General features: G+C 52.6%; 1 pseudogene across 1 annotated transcript in view; it reads right to left on the bottom strand.

Moving 5' to 3' along the window:
- Nucleotides 1-13398, bottom strand: part of LOC311579076 (large ribosomal subunit protein eL37-like) — a 219457-nt pseudogene that overhangs the window by 141129 nt on the left and 64930 nt on the right. The window contains exons 2-4 of the transcript XR_014783680.1: nt 10995-11068; nt 8387-8443; nt 3453-3590 (exon numbers count right to left, since the gene is read on the bottom strand). The product of XR_014783680.1 is annotated as a large ribosomal subunit protein eL37-like (transcript). The remainder of the gene's footprint in view (nt 1-3452; nt 3591-8386; nt 8444-10994; nt 11069-13398) is intronic.

Genomic DNA, 13398 nt, shown 5'->3' with positions numbered 1-13398 from the left:
CCAGAAGCCCAGGAGCAGACAGCAGCCCATCCCTGCAGAGTCTAACCAAATGCCTGCTGTGGAAATCCATGGCCCTCTCCAGTGCCACTGAGTTTGGGGGCAGCACACTATGCATGACAGCTCACAGCCTCCAAAGCCCCAACTGTTTCCCTCTTAGCATGCAAGTTGTTACAGGGAATGCTAAACCCAAACACAGCATGATGGGCCCCATCTCTAGGAAGCGCTCTGTACAGGGGGTGGAACTGAGGAAAGGGAGTCAGATGGGCTGCATAGGGAAGGTGGGGCAGCAGCAGAGGAGAGGGCAGTGGGGCAGGCACGGGATACAGCAATAGTAACTGCTAGCAGATAGATGGTGGCAGAGAAAGAGAGGAGGGAGGGACAGAGGAAGGGAAGGAAGGAGGGAGGGAGGGAGGGAGGGAGGGAGGACCCAAGGGCCTTGTCCTAAGCTAAGGTGGGAAGGGGAGCTGCAAGGGCAACAGGGTCTCATTCATGGACCGGAGAAGTCAAGGAAAGTGTGGGCTGTGAGGGTTGCTGATGTTCAGGAGAACTCAGGCTATTAGTGACCCCTGCATGAATTCAAGGCCATGAGACTGGCCAGACCAGAAGAAGGAAGAACAGGAGAGGAGGGTTCTTGATGACACTGCCAAGGAGACACAGGCAGGAAGGAGCATTGCCCGAGCACCATGGATGAGTCCCTGCAGAGACACAAAAAACTGCTTCTCACACACAGCACAGACAGAGGCCAGGAGTCTCATGGTAGAACAGGGACAGGGACCGGGGACTTGTAGCTTTTTCTCTACAACCTTGTGTCTGCAACACATACACACTCAGTGCCAAGTGCTACCTCCAATATTGTGGGGTGTTTGCTGCATTTTGACAGTTTCGCACATTGTCCAACAAGAGCTCCAAGCAGGGCATCTGAACCTGCATATATGCTGCCTGACTTCGGTGGCTCCAAAAACCTAGGAAGCAAGCCTCCATGACCCAGTAACTCTTGCATTTTGCTTGTCTACAAAACCAGTGTCATGTGGATGACCTGGCCATGTATGGATGACGTGGCCACATGTGGATGTTGTGGCCACATTCTGTACCCACTTATCATGTATCCCGGCCCACATGCACCACAAATGCAGCAGCCATTTATTTGTCTTACAGGATGATTCTAGAAAGCCAAGGATGGAAGGGATGTTAGGTACAGACACAGTTCCCCCAAGATCCCATGGACTCAGCTCTGCACAATCCCCTGGAGCACCCAGCCCAGAAACACCTTAGGATCTTGGGCTTACATGGCCACCCACTCCAAGTGCCTCCCGTGTCCTCCAGCAGTTTTGGAATCTGCATGGTTTTATATCTTCAGAAGTCCTACAGGTAAAACTAGGGCCCAAGAGCCTTTTGGAGTCTGTCTTGTAGACTTGCCTCACAGCAAGGAAAGCAGACACAAAGACACCAGCCTTGTTGGCTGCTGTGACAGTCATTCCCAACCTGTCTAACAATCACTTGCTAGCCAGTGCCCTCTGCACTGGACACCTGCAGAGGTCACTCCCAACCTCAAAGGCATGGATCCCTGGCTCCTCCATCACTGATCCTGGAAACCTCCCTCACTGAACAGGACCTGCTGCAAACTAGAGGGAGATGACAAAGCTAATGACATATGTGGGGGGGTTCCATTTTCAAAGACCAGGGGTGGTGAGTGAGGGGCAGTGAGTGAGATACAGATGGTGGTACTCACTGCAGATGTTTCCAAGAATGACAGCTCCTGTCCCACTGACCTTCTACCTGGCACCTGGTGAGTGCCAGCCTAAGATTCTGTGTCTTGTGCAGAGCCACCTCAGATAAGGAGCCCATGCTAGAAAAGAAGAGCTGCCCACAGCCCACTTGAGGACCCCACCAAGCCTCAGAACTGTAGAGTTCTGAGTGGGCTGAGCTAAGTTGAGCATGAGCCTGGCTTCCGGGTCTGCAGCCAGATCTACAAGCCAGATTCTATCGCAACACAAGGTTATACCCCTCACTGGGCTATGGAAATAATTTCTAGAAAAGCCTCCGACTCTGCCATTTGCACCATACAGAACCAGAGAGTAGTGCACAGCCCCAGACTGCCCATGAGGTAGGACGTGCTCCTGCCAAGGAGAGACTAAAAATGCAGACTGTCCAGACCTGTACCTGTGGGACCACATCCTATGAGGTGCGGCTCAGGTTTTGCTCATGCCAAGCAGCCTGGACCACACTTCTCGGGAATAAATGCAATCCCATTGGCAGCATGAGCTTCCGTTCTAAGTTCCCTTGCTGGACCTGTCTTCATAGATCTGCTGTGAATACCTTGCTATACTGCTACAGGCAGGCCAAGTAGAGCATCCCATGGCTGTTCTTGGTCGGCTGTTCTCTGGATTGCCTCTCTGGTCTAATGGGATCCTAGACTCACATGGGTTGCTCTGGGAAACCACGCTGCTGTGCCAACACACAGACCAAAAAGCCTACTCGTGCTTGCTCTTTTGTTCTCCGCATCCCCTGCGCGGTACCTCAGCTTCTACCTGAGGGCAAGTCTGGCAGGTGAGCATCTTAGGACCTTCAGACAAGGAGAGGGACCGTTCCTAAAGGGGTTCAGAGAGCACTGGATGGAGGTCCTAAGAATTCCTCTACCAAGTTGAAGTAGGAGATGCAGCAGAGGCAAAACACAGGTGAGCCCGAAAGGGCACAAGATAGAGGGGCTGGAGCCTGGCCCTGCCTAGAAAGGGCCATGATGGTCCTCAGCTGGGGCCTTGTAGGCTTGCGTGAGCTGTCTGTGTCCATTTTCTTCAAGGATCACTCCTGGCAGGCCCTGGGTGCTCCTGAACATGTTCCAACATTCCTGTAGCAGAGATGGCCCAGAGGGAGGGAGTTTTCAGAGCTATAGCCAACAGAGTCAGGTTTCCACCAGCCCAGCTACTGCGTTCTACACTTCCTCATGGGGAGGGGCACGCTTATGCTCACACACCCACACCGCGTGCCTCTCAGAAGGTCACGTGCTCAGCAGCTGCACAGAGTTTCTGTGGGCTCTGCAGAGACAGACTGCCAGCAGGCAACACACATAAGCATACCTTACGAAATTAGATGGTTTCACAGCCACAGCAGGCACAGACAGCTCCTCTGCCACCTGCTGGCAGCGCCATCAAATTGCAGGGTCAGTCCTGAGCACCACTGGGAAGGAACCATCATGCCAGGCACTCAGTCTCCTCTAGGCAGCAAGGGAAAGAGCTGAATTACTTCCTTAGGGGCCCAGGTTGAGCAGAGCACCCTGTCCTACCACCAGGATCCCAAGACTCCCAGGAGAGTCCATCAGCAAGCACTGCAAGGCCAGATGAAACTCCAGCCTCCAGGGAAAGGGTGAGAGCCTGCAACAGGCTGACTCCTTGAGCCCTCAAGTTCTTGGTAGCTGCCATGGTGGAGTGTTGGGAGTCACCACATGCAGCTCTCACCACCATCTGTAGGATGGCCTCCTTGTGCAGACAGATGGCTTCCAGGTCCTCTGTAGTCATTTATAGAAGTAGCACCTGCTCCTGGCCCTGCCACATGCTGTCACTTCCATTAAAGGTTCTTCTGGCTATCAGCCAGGCCTGCGAATAGAGCCTCAGGTTACTAGGTCTTCTTCCCTAATCCCATTCAGGCCACCTCTGTCCTGGAACCTTGCCCTGGGATGTTGAAAGCCTGGGAGTTGACATGTGCTCAGCTCTTGGCCCAAGAGAGCATGCTCCAGGGAAGATGCCATAGGTTGTTGTGTAAGGTAGGTAGGAGTGAGGGTTAGTGGTCCCTGGTCACCTGTCCTATGGTGTGTACATAGCCCCTTCCCAGGCCTGAGGAGAATACACTCCATGCTTGTGTACAAAGTTGCCATGTGCTGGACTACAAAACATCTAGGGGTACATCCCTGACCCCCAGGAACACATACTCTTTGTGTCTAGCTTTTAGAGGCCATAGGTCTATTTCTGAGTCCTTTGCAGGTAATGCCTGCAAAAGGGACCAAAGTCCACTGTCTCACTAAAGGCTGCAGACACACCACAGGCCCAGCTATAGGCAGAATCCGTGAAGCCAGAGTCCAAGAGAAATAATTAGCCACCAGATACCATAAAGTCAAGGCCCAAACACCACCCCAGGGAGCCTGCCCCTGCTGAATGAACTGAGGGTGGGGAACCTGGGGGGTGGGGAACTTTCAATTTAATTCTTCTTTGATTTCTTTAATTCGCCAAATGCTTTAATACAATAAATGATATTTCTCCAATTAACCCCATTCGCTCTCTGATGGGACAATCTGGGCACATTTCCAGAGCCTTCTGTGGCAGGGGCTCCAGAGAGACAGTCACTGAGCATCCATCTGGTCCCCAAGCACTGGTCAGGCTGGGAGGGGCTTCAGAATGAGGGACTCCACTCTAACACCAAATATGCAGCTCAGCCCCGGCACCACCATCATCTTCAAGGACCCAGCCCCCCTAGTTCTCAATAGAAGGCTTGGTCAAAGTTCTCTCTCCAGCTCTGGGAGCCTCCTCTTTAAAACACATGGCCCAGGCAGCCTGTACCTCTCTCCCTTAGCCCCAGAACCCTCAGGCAGTAGTATGGTTGGAACATGGCTAGTTTCTCTGGGACTTGACTTGAAAGATGGCTGGATCTTGTCTCCAGTGTCTAAGGAACAGAGAGGCACAGCAATGAATGGCTATGAGTTTGACGAGATGGCCAGGGGGAGAGTCTGAGGACCGCTGGACTCCAGCCGGGCCCAGCTCGTGTCTATCCTGAGTAGGCACATGAAGCCAGGGCAGCTGTGTGCTCCTCCAACTACATCTAAGGATGGACACTGGGGTCCCATGGCTCTGCCTGAGAGAGTTGGTGAGATGGAGCTAGAACACCTCGTTTTGAGGGAGAAGGCAAGCGGCCAGGTGCTTCTTCTAGGACCCGCACAAAGTAAGCACAGCCAGTGTCACTTCGAGTGACGGTGAAGCCACCCTCAACTCAGGTCTCCTTCCTAAGCCAACGTTCTTCCCACGCCTCATGGGAACACAAGGAAGTCAGCAGAGGCCTTTAAATAAACAAATATGTGGATAGATGAATGTAAAATAAAAGATCTAAAAATCTGTTGACAAGTGCTCTCACCCAAGGCAGTAATTATCGCCTCCCTTCCCTGTGGGTGGGAGGAAGTGAGCAGGGCCTGAAGGTGGGGGAGGCTCTGGCCCTGAGCCAGGCCTCACTCTACCCTCCCCGCACCGCACCGCCTCCCCCCCCCCCACCGCCCCAATGCCTCCTGCTCTGCAGTCTTTGGGGCTTCCGGGCTCGTGGAAAGAACTACAGCAGGGTCCTGCCCCAGCACAGCACCTCCTGTGAGATGCAAGCCTGGCGCCCACATTCTCGGGGCCTCGGTGTACACATCTGTCAACTGGGAACCCTGCTGTATGTACTGCACCGTCACTCTGTAGTCCTACCTAAGTGTAGAGCTCTGGGACCTTGTATCTTGCAACTTTCCCAGAGGACATGCATGCCTAAGAAGAGGCTTCCTATTGTGCGGCCAGATAGTTTTAGCATCAGTGACATGGAGCTGCTACTTGCCCCTAGGAAACAAGATGCACAGTCGAGGGCCAGTGCATAGCAAAGACCCCGGGCTGAGAAACATCACTACCAATTCCAAGAGAGGATTCTATAAAGACTGGTTCTCTGTAACCCATGGGACATCAGTAGAATACCAGGCCCTGAAAACAGCCATAGAGGGGCATGGTCCATCTGCCTCTGTGTCCCTGGCCTGACACATTTTGCCAGGCTTATGGCACTTCCTCAAGAGCCTGTGTATAACCTGCAGCTGTTCTAACAGCTGGCCTAGGCCAGAAGAGAGAGCTGGAAAAAAAGTGGGTCCCATCTCATGACCAGATACCATGGACCCAGTCAGCATCAAGTCAGACCTGCTGGGAAAAGAAAGCTAGGAAACCCTCAGTGGGATAAAACCTGGAGGCTGGGTCTCGAAGGACAGCTTCCTGCAGGCTGAGGGCAGAGGGGACCAGACTACCCATGTATGCTGCAAGGAACCAGTGCCTTTGATGGGCTGGCCCACTGAGGGAACAGAGGGGATGTGGATCTGAGTCTGTGGAGGGGGAAGGGCGGGGGTTAGTCATGCCAGGGAGGACGCTGTAGGGATGTCCTTCCCTCCACTCGGATCCACCTTCCCTAGCACACATGACAAAGGACAGGACTGAAGAAACAGTTTAGCGGGTCTCCCAGCCTCCTGAAAGGGAGACAAAGCTCTTCTTTATGCTGCCTACAAAGGCACAATTTGAGTCTTTAGCTCTGATGCCCAGATTAAGGATTTGTTTGCCAGGTGCTGGCATGCAGAGCAGGCCTGTGATGACTTTCCAACTAGAGAAAGGCTGACAAAGGCAGCTTTCTCACCCCTAGCCATGGCTTGAACACACACAGACTTGGGAATAGACAAACCCTGCTGTGGGACCACTGGAGAAAGGGCTTGGTTTCCCATGAGAAGACACAAAGTTGGGATGGGCATCATTGGGGACAATGATACTGGCTGACCCTGCCCTCCTCCTGCCAAGGGAGAAGGAACTGGGAGGTTCAGACCCAGGCAGTGTCTGGGGCTCAGGCTCTGAGAAACTGGAGTTTTCTCACGCACTCCAATCCCAGCTAAGAGCAGGGATCAGGTGTTGCCACTTTCTCTCTTGGGAAAGGCAGCCTCCATCTGGTTTTCAACTTCTCCAAATGGCATGGGCCAAGAGACCAAGGCTAACTTTGCCCTGTGCCCCAAATGTGATAGCATGAAAAGTGACTTCTAGCCAGCCTGTGGAAATGGAGGTGAATGACTCCTGTGGTCTAGGCAGGCACACACAGGCACACACAGACACACTCCCAGACACACACACAAAGGAAGGAAAGAAGGAAGGAAGGAAGGAAGGAAAACAACCATTCTGCTGTCAGCCAGTGGTGGTACAAAGACAGACAGCATGATTCCCGAAGCTTGTCCCCAATATCAAACCATCAGCTCTGCCTGGGGCCAGACTGTCCCACCAGCCAGGAGCCACACTCACTGTCTCAGACAGCATGGGGGTCCCAGCAGCCACGGTTCATCCTCAGGACTTCACGTTGTCTGAACCCAGCATGGATGACTTCACTGCCTCACTAGAGGTGGGCAGTACCCAGCCACATGTGGTGTCACCATGGTCATACCAGGACTTTCAGTGAATACAAACATACTTTTCCTCAGGGTCAGAAGTGCGGGGCCACAGTAAACAAAGTTCAACCTCAGCGGGCCGTCCTAGCACTCCAGATCAGGGTACAAATTCACACCCTGTTCCCACTGCCGCTCTTCCGTATCTACCATCCTAGGCTCTGGTATTTTTATTCAAGTTCTTGTTCAAGTAATTATTTGGGGTATGGGGTAGTGTGAAGTGACCAACACGATGACAGTCCTTTCCTTTTTTTAAAAAAATCTGAGAAAGAACACCACTCGGTAGTCCAGGCTGGCCTAAAACTATATAAACTATACTGGTCTTGAACTCATGGCAGTCTCGCTGCCTCGGGCTCCTGAGTGCTAAGATTACAGGCATGTGCTGCCACACCCAGCTACCTTTAGTTTTTCCAGTAGCCACTCTGGTTGGGCACACGCTCACTGCTCATTATTCGTTTGGAAATCCTCTTTGGGAGCACCTCCACACTGATTTGCAAGAGCTCTTCACGAATGTTGGTGGAGTACTTTCCAGAATCCCACCGTGCAGAAGTCCCTTACTCTGGGCGGCTTCTACTCTCTGACTGGTGTATTCGGTTTGATAACTCCTCAGTCTTCATCCTGTCGTCAGTGTCCTATCACTGTGCAGTTGGAAAGTACTTCCTGCTTCTGGGGGTGTCTCTGCTTTGGCTCTCCCAGCTGGGGTTTCAGAGGAAATGTTTCTACGCATAAAGGATCTTTGTCTCTAGTTAAGATTCGACTAAGCTGGCATCAAACCCAGAGTATGCATCAAGTTCCTGCAGGGCAGCCACCTCCTCAGGCCACCTCCACCACCCACTCGCCAGCCAACACACCCCTAGGCTGCATTGGACCATCCCACACTAACCTGTGCACCTCACAGACTCCATACCATCAGTTTGGCTGGTGTCTATGGTAAGAACAAGCTTCTCGGTTCTGAAAACTGTGTCTCTTCCATGTACACATGTACACACACACACACACACACACACACACACACACACACACACACACACACACGCACAAAGTAGCTGGCACAGGCAACAAGCTGGCCTGGGCTCCGAACTCCTCTGAGCTCCGCCGTGGAGCTCCTTCTTCAGCCCTTCCTGCTCTTTTCCCACGGCATAAACAACAGCAGGCTCTGGGTTGTCCCCAAGGCTCCATATAGAGTCAAAGCTTGGTGCTTACCTGCTTGTCAGCCCGATGCACCCTGGGAAGCAGTGCTCTGGACTTTTCTGCAATCCTCTGTTGGGAAAAAAAAGTAGAAAATGCGGACTATGGGAGAATATAAACGGAGAAAAAGATGATCTGGCACCAGGCTGCCACTAATACACACTTAGGCTGCTTGTTCCCGATGGCAGGTTGCCTCTTAGGGCCTGCTGGGTGGCCTTCACTAATCCACATCATCTCTGGGGTCTCGGTTTCCCTGATACCCATCCCTGACAATCCCTGCTCTTCCAGACTTCTAGGAGGTGCTGGGAGGTCACCTCCGGGAAGCACTTCTGAGAGCAAATCCTTCCTAGAACGCGCCCTGAAGATGTACCAATGGGATCCTGGCCCCTGTACAATCTTAGGGGAGTCTTCTGCCCTGGTGGTGAGGCTACATCAAACAAACCCAGGACAAGTCATCTAGTGAGGGGTATTCAAGAAAAGGAGCAGGAGCTGGCTGGACGCCACCCCTATCACGCCCTCACCTTCTGCACCACTCCATAGCTGAATGGCATCTGAGAGCTCGGTTTTCAGCCAGTCCAACTGACAGCGCTCCTGATGCAAACAGGGTGGTCTTAGAGCACACTTGACCAGCCTGCCCCAAGCCCAGGGTTGTGGTCCCCCAGGGTTCCCTGTGCCCACTTCATCCCCCACAGGGTTACACCTCTCATGTGTCTTCGCACCCTCCGCCCAAGTGCTAGGCCCATCGTAGTTTATATCTTCGGTCAGCATCTCTGTGGGCATCAAAACCACAGGAGCTCTCTGCAGTATGCACTGTCTCCATGACCCATACTATCTGGACATTCTCCCAGGAACATACCCACATGTGCAGGCTCCATCCTTATTTCATACTTGCGCTGACTGAGCCACTCCCCTCATAGGCAGGTCTTCTCATTTCACGCCCCCCCCCCAGGACTGCTGCTGACAGTCCCTGCAAGTGCGGGCCACACCACTCATAGCTTGACAGAACAGGGTGGCAGACCTTTTCTGTCAAGGGCAGGTGTTTGGTATTCTAGGCTTTGCAGGAAGCCTGATACAGATATCCAGCAGCAGAGGACAGTGGAACCAGCCAGTGAGGCTGAGCATGGTAAGCCCCGTGGGGCAGGCAGGGGCTGGCAGGCAGCAGGCTATTGGTCAACAGACTGTAGGCTTACAGCAGTTGCGTGTGTGTCCTGAGCACTCTCAAGTCTATGGGAGCTCAGAAAGGGTGTGGCTAAAAAGTGGAATGAGTGGACATGAAAGGGTGGATGGTTCTGGAAGGGGTAGCAGAACCATCATGTACCCAGAGCAATGTTGGTATAACTGAGAGGGTTCACGTGGAGTCATAGTATGGATGGCTATAGGTGGAAGGGTAGGGACTGGAAGCAGAGCTCGGTGAGAGGACATAAGCAGTAGAGGCAAGGACTATGAAACTGATGACAGGGTGTTCAGGGTGTCCTTCTCCAGGAAGACTAGGCTGCCCTCATGCCCACTGTACCATGGGCCCCAGAAGAGCAGGGCCTCTCAGTAAGTATGCTGAGCCCAGACTGAGCCGGAGCGTCTGCACAGATCAGTCTAGTGCCTGGCCCCTGCCATGTCTGCACCCCACCACAGGGACCAGACTACCCTCTCCTCTTCCTCTAGCCCCCACTTCTTCCAAGCCTCAAGTCCCTGGGGGAACATAGAAGCCCCCGCAGCTCTGACCCCTGCTTTGTGGCACTGGAGCTGGCAGCAATGGTTTTGTTGGTGTCCTGCTGGCCTTCAGGCCTGGAGTAGAGAGGCTGGGAGCAGAGTGGTGAGCAGGAAGCTCTGGGAGAGCCCAGAGTAGGAGAGAAGAGCAGGGAAGATGAGGAAGGGAAATGGGGCAGGGATGGGCAGACAGAGTGTGCGGAGATGTGCAGGTGAAGGGTCTGAGGAGCCACGGACAAGTCGGGAGCAGGACAGCAAGACACAGAGGTGAGGGCTAGTACAGGGTGAGTGGTAAATACACCACTGAAGGACAGTAAGGTAGACAGATGCAAGGACAGGGATCTAGAGGAACAGGCAGAGAAAGCACACAAAGACCAGGGAGGGTGGGATGGATGGATAAGGGTAAGCAGAACAGAGGGAGAGAAGCACACAGTCAGCTGTGGAAGGTGAAAACCCACCAACCCACCACGGCCCCAACTCCTTCCTAGACAAATGACTAGTCTTTCTGGTCCCACTGAGGCCAGTGCCTATCACACAGAGAGGCCCACTATGCTGCTCTCCCTGCCTTGTGATAACCTAAACGTAGGCAGAATAGGGGCCTCTTCCAGAAGGGGACTCAGGTCCTTCCAGCACAAAAGACTTCCCTACAATGCCATGTGACACACACCCCTCCAAACATTATGAGTCAACTGCTTAGTGATGACCACAGTGCCACCCAGGGCAACCCTGTTCCAGCCTGGCCCCAACACACACATAACCCAACAGAGGAGGAAGTCTGACCTGGCAGCAACCACAGAAACCCTCAATTCAGAGGTTTCCCCGAAACCCCACCTTACAGGCATCAAGTCAGAACCCCTTCACCGCAGTGGTCAGCACGTGTAGTAACTATGACAGCCCTGGGTCCTCAAAGGCCACCTACCACAGAGCAGCCAGCCAGATACCATTGATCACTGCAGAGCCAGCAAATGAGGCCCAGGGGACAGTCACGGCAGCCTGTACGGGAAAGGGAAACAAACGGGAATGTAAGTGTTGACAAGCATGCCATAAGGATGTTGTTGTACAGTTTAAGGGGGGTGGGGTATAGCAGAGGCTTTCCTGTCACATGTCACCGACATCCCTGCTATGGCCTGAGGCCGTCTGCTTACCTGGCCAACCTCAAAATGTCAGAACGCAGAGGTTCCCCAGGACCCTGTCACCAGCCACTCCCTATGACAACCACCTCATGACCTCAGGACCTGACATCATCTGAATGCCACCAGCCCACATTCCGCTCCCAGCGGGCCCTGAACGCCAAGCTAGCCTCTATGGCAGCCTATTGGCAGCACTGGACAGGTACACATTGGCTACCTTTTCCTACCCCCGCCTCTGCAAGCCCCATGCTTCTAATCCCTGCAGCAAAGCCCTGCACCATCCAGCCCACTTCATGGTACATCAGCCAGCACTGCTGCAATGGGTTTAGGGGAATGCCTACACCAACACTTCCTGCACCCCTGTGCCCGTGTCTCCAGACTGTTGTAGTGCCTTCTGGCCATCTCCTGCCACTACTTCTCATGCCATCGCAGGCAGGACAGCTTGAGGCATGCCCCTGAGAGGTCACAGTTCATGTCCCTCCCAGCCTCAGCACATAACAGGAATTCCATGTTTCATTCCAAACAAAGCTAGATCCCTAACTATGCTCCAGCATCACCAAGGACACTTCTCTACAGCCCCTGGATGCTGGAAAGGGCTGCCAGCTGCCCAGATGCCACCCGATGTCCCATGCTTCAGACAGAGAACAGTGGGCAAAGCCCCCATGAAAGCAGCAGGAGCCACACTTCCTGTATGGAACCCTCTACTCCTCCTCAGATTCTGTCCCAAACCACGGCAGAGGGGCTGCTGGTGTAGTTTTCATCTTTCTGGAACCATCAGCGCTGGGTTGAAGGCAGTCTACTTCTGTGTCCCTTCCAGGATGTGTCCCCTCTCCATCTCACAGGCTGGTTATCTCATGACGGAAAAGCAAGCCAGGCTCTTTCCCTAGCCTGGCATCCCTCATGCATTACATCACTCGGCCATGGCCTTGGCAGACAGCGGCTACACAGCCAGTGAACCCATGGAACAGAAGGCAGAGAAAGGGTGTGTCGGCCACCAGTAATCCCAGCAGCCAGAGAAAGCATTGGCAGATTCTGCATCTTCAAGGACACTCACAGTATTGATAGGCCCCACCCAGAGACTATGGACAGCTGTGGCCTGGCTGATCTGGTCAGCCTGTCTGCAACTCCATCAGAAGCAGAAAGCAGGGGAATGAGACAATGCAGCCAAGAGAATCACAGTGCAGCTGGGACAGCACAAACCACACATCACCACTTGGAGCTCTGCTTTCAGAAAAGACAGGAAGGCAAAATGGGTCCCCTCTGAGAATCCACATCAGGACTGTGTCTGCCATCTGCAGAGAGCCTTGAGGAAGTCAAAGGAAACCTCCAAGAATAAACGAAGAAGATCCAGGTGCCACAGGGCAGCAGTGCACAAACACCAGCCATGTTTCTGAACCGTGGCCAAAACTGGAGTGTGAAATTTAAACAATACCATTTGTGACAGTATAGAAATCACGAAAACACTCAGATGAATTGGACATATGTTACAACATTAACAAGGCATGTCACTGATAACTACAAGGAATTGCCTGAAGGGGGAAAAAAAACAAATGAAAGAAAAAATGGCTTTATGGATTGTAAGACAATATTGCTGAGATGTTCGTTCTTTAAAGCAATCACAACCAAAATCATAAAAGTTTTTAAATAGAACTTAACAAGTTGATGATGAATTCAACTGAAACAAAAAAGTCTGGGATCCAGAAAAACTGCAGAAGGACCAGCGGCTGAGCGCTCACGCCTGAGTCCAAGTCTCCTAGGCCCAGGATGTGCCACACTGATATGCGGCTCAGGCAGCTCTGCAGAAGGGTGCCAACACAGTCAACAGGAAAAGACTTTTTTTTTTTTAAAATAATGGAATACCTTGTTTTTTATGTTGTTTTGTTTTGTTTTGTTTTAATGAGCTCAGCCTCACTGCATACACAAAAATAAATTCAATTTGTGTCAGGCCCAAATGTGAAAGCTGAAAATATGAAAACCATAAGACTGCAAATACAGGAGCCATTAATACATCAGCACCATTACTGTAACGAAGTGCCTGAGGCAGGCTACCTAATAAAGAAAAGAAATCTCGACAACATGGCACAGTCCCTCATGAGGGCCTTCCAGGCTCCAAGCACATGCGTACTTCTCCAGTTTCCTCTCGTAGACTGCCCGAATTCTCTCAGAAGTCTCTATTTAAGCATCTCCCAAAGG

Source organism: Acomys minous (genome assembly GCF_964271855.1).
Source record: "Acomys minous genome assembly, chromosome: 12".
Lineage (NCBI taxonomy): Eukaryota > Metazoa > Chordata > Mammalia > Rodentia > Muridae > Acomys > Acomys minous.
This window is presented reverse-complemented; position numbering and strand designations above follow the sequence as displayed.